At 54.9% G+C, this 3,845-nt stretch overlaps 1 pseudogene; it reads left to right on the forward strand.

The window, feature by feature from the left end:
• The first annotated feature begins 3,148 nt into the window (after nucleotides 1–3,148).
• Nucleotides 3,149–3,301, forward strand: LOC138490072 (5.8S ribosomal RNA; annotated as a pseudogene).
• Nucleotides 3,302–3,845: the final 544 nt, after the last annotated feature.

Raw genomic sequence — 3,845 nt, forward strand, 5'->3', positions numbered from 1 at the left:
TACGGGCAGTTAAGCAGTGGTGGTTAGTGTTCACTCTGAGGGTGGTGCGTGAGCCTAGTCGGAAGTTTATATGTGCTGCCAGTGTGGGAATGGCATGGAAGCTAATAGGGTGGATGCGTGATCTAAGTCTGTGCAGTCTGTAGTGATGGTTAGGAACGTGTGTGACTGCATGCATGGTGTGATGAGTAGGGTGTATGGACTTATGTAGAATGTCCATCGTAAGAGGATTGAGGCTGCTGGAATTAGTGGTTGGTGAACTCTAATCTGTAATGATTAGGTGTGGTCTTGGAGGTGAGCAGGGTGCCTATCAGGCATATGTAAAGTGGCAGGGTGTACATGCTGCAAATGAGTTCACAGTTCATTAGGTAGGTATACACTATTGGTGCTAGACTAACAGTTGCAGTGTACTAGTGGTATGTGTGAATGTTAGCGTATTTAGTGGCCCGTGGAATGATAATTCAGGCCCTGTTTGAGGAATGCTAATTGGTGCAACAGTACTATATGCAATATTGACTGCGACAGTGAGGCTATGTTAAAATACAAACATGTAGAGTATAGCAATTCGGAGCAGTTTCATAGGATAGTTTAGGCGCTGTGTGAGGAATACTATTTGGTGCAACAGTACTATATGCAATATTGACTGCGACAGTGAGGCTATGTTAAAATACAAACATGCAAAGTATAGTAATTCTGAGCAGTTTGATAGGAATCTGTATGTGATTGCCCTGTTACGAGCACTGTTAGTTAGGAACACGTGTGCATGTTATGTGGCGTATGGGCTATAAAGCTCGAGACATGCTGGATCATTGTTATAGCATTAACATCACTAGTATTTCACTGGACATATGGGAGGAAGAGAAAAACAAACGCTCACGTCGGCATACATGATTGAGGCAAGAACAACTTTTTTTTAGGAGCAGACTATACAGAGTATAGCGTTGAGCAATATGTCCAGAAATCAGTGTTGGTCATGTGAGTATGTCGCAGCGTGGTTATCGGGTGGCAATGTCATATGGGGATCCCAAGAGTACCCTGGTAGGCGGGGAGAAGGTGCCTTCTCATGGGCGGGCGTATAGTGTTATGGGGGCAAGGTCTGGAAGTGCCAGGTAATATGTCAGAGGTTTACCTTATGACTGGGCACGGGCAGCGTTCCATGGCCCCAGGCTCCTGAGGGCTCCGACAGGCTCGGGACAGGGGAAGCCTTTGTGGGTCGTGCCTTCGTGCAGAGGGCTGGCTCACGCCTGCCGGTTTCAATTGGGCAGTAGAAACGGGGCAGCAGCCACAAGGTTGTAACTGAGGTAAAGAGAGTGCTGGTGGTCGTCAAATTCGGCGGGCGGCCATCATAAAATGATAAAGCCTCGTGGAAGGTAATGGAGGTTCGCTTTTTGATCAGAAGTGGGTCGTAGCAGGCGATCTGTTGTATAGATGCAGTTGCTGGTGGTGAAATGGCAATTAATTCACGGTGATCCCGGCGTCCGGAGGGAAAATTATTTTTCTTGTGCTCGTAGGTGAGAATAAGCCTTTTGGCTTACCTTGCAATATGCAGTTGCAGAGATCATTTTCCTTGTAGTAGCACTGCTCCTGCAGTGTGAAGGGAAGAGCTCCTGCTCCTTCACGGATTGAAGAGAAGAGTGGGGCTGGAGGGAGGGATGGGGCACATGTGGTTCTGGTGGGAGGGATGAGGGCTCATTGGTCAGGGGACAAATGGCAGCATCTTGATGTGTGGCGGGAGGATGTGGCATCATGACATGGGTCCGGGGGAAGGGCTGGGGTATGTTGGTGGAGATCGGATTGCAGGGGGGTATCGTGGATCTGAAATGGAGGGACAGGGCATATAATGGGGGCATGTCAGGGAATGATGGAGCATGTAGGTCTGAGTGAGGGCTGGAGCACTGGTGGGAAAGAAGGGGGCATCTGGGTGTGACTGGAGGGATGGGTATGTATGTATGTCTGGAGAGAAGGATATTGGTCCATGCGAGGGGTGGGAGCATGTGGGTGTCAAAGAGGAGATGGGGTAATACGGGTGTGCGTCTAGAGATATGGCAGATGGCGCCATCTGAGTGAGTCTGCAGGTAGAGGTGAATCATATGGGTGTGGCTCTGGAGAGAGGGGTGGAGCATCTTGGTGTAGTTATTGGGGGACTGATGTTGGTGTCTTTGTGTGGGTTCGGAGGGAGGGATGCTGATGTGGATCCGGAGGGAGGTGGCATTTGAATCTGGAACGTGTGTTTGGTAGGAGAAATGGGGCATTTAAGTGTGAATGGGGACATGTAGGCTGGGGTATCTGCTTGTGAGTGGGGGCATGAAGGATCATTAACAGTGGAGCAGCCGGAGGGAGAACCTCAGGCCTGACCTCGGATGCGTCCCAGACATGCACACCCACAGCCCGGGGCACCCCTCGCGCTGCAGTTGGACCAGCAGAGCGAACTGGGCGCATGGGGGACCAGGTGCCAGGGAGCGGTAATCCCTTCCACTGGAAGTGGGTCCGCGTCCCAGCAGATGGATTGGGATGCCCAGCAGGGTTGGGTTAACCTGCTGGGGATGTCCCCAACCACGCACCGGAGCGGGAGCCCTGAGCGGGCCTAATCGATCGGGCCGCTGCGCTGGCTGGGGGCATGTTCCTCTCTGACCCGCCAGCGGGCGGGCGTTGGTGGGTGCACCCCGGTCGGCAGGGAAGCCCTGAGTGGGGGAGCTGAGGGAAACCTGGCTGTTCTCAAGGGACGCCTCCCCAGGCGGACAATGGCCCGGCACACCAGGTGATACCTGAGCCATGGCGGAGGGGGCTTACTCAACGGGCGAGCGTTGAGGTTCCAGCTGCTGATTGCCAGTCCCTCTGGTGCTTCGGGCGTCCTTCCCTCTTGCCCAGGTACCTGGCGCATGGCCCCATGCAGCCTTGCTGTGGTTTGAAGATACTAGTGGTCTCACCCGACCACGTCTCTGGCCCGGCTCTCATTTCCCGCCCCCCAAAAGGGGAGCGTAGGGGGCCGGCGGAAGAATGTGTGAACCGGCCGACCCCTAAGTGCCTAAGTGGGGAAGCTGGATGGGGGGGCTGTGTCGCTAGAGGCAGGACAGGCGGTGCTGCCTCCCTCCGGCCTCTCCTGCACCAGCAGGTTCGGGCCGATGTCTGGAATAAAAACAAAGTTGCCTATGAATCTTGACGGTGGATCATTCGGCTTGCGCGTCAATGAAGAGTGCAGCTAGCTGCGCGAATTAGTGTGAATTGCAGGACACTTTGATCATCGACACTTCGAAGGCACCTTGCGGGCCCGGGTTCCTCCCGGGGTGCGGCTGTCGCAGGGACCCTGTTCCCTTCATCCCCCTAAGGTCAGACCCTGATCAGCACCATCGCAGGATCCCAGGACCTGGCGCACAGGCTCATTGCCGGTGCATCCCGGCCTCCCCTGTTCCCCGCCTCTGGCAGGAGAGGGCCGGGATCCCGTTGGTGGCGGGCCTTAAAGCGTGGCGCACCTCTAACCCAGTGCACCTGGCTGCGCCGCGTGTGGCTGTCTGTGGTGTCCCATGGCTGCCAGTGCGGAACGGCCCTGGAGCGTGGGCCTTGCTACCATGTGGGCTTCGGCCACAGACCGGGACAGCGCACACTCGGCTGCGCTATGCCCAGTGGGCCACTTTTGGTAAGCAGAACTGACGCTACAGGATCAACCGAACGCCGGGTTAAGGCGCCCGATGCTGACGCTCATCAGACGCTAGAAAGGGTGTTGGTTGATATAGACAGCAGGGCGGTGGCTATGGAAGTCGGAATCTGCTAAGGAGTGTTTAACAACTCACCTGCCTAATCAACTAGCCCTGAAAATGGATTGCGCTGGAGTGTGGGGCCCATACGCGGCG

This window comes from Ambystoma mexicanum, chromosome 9 (genome assembly GCF_040938575.1).
Source record: "Ambystoma mexicanum isolate Mex_15411 chromosome 9, UKY_AmexF1_1, whole genome shotgun sequence".
Taxonomy (NCBI): Eukaryota; Metazoa; Chordata; class Amphibia; order Caudata; family Ambystomatidae; genus Ambystoma; species Ambystoma mexicanum.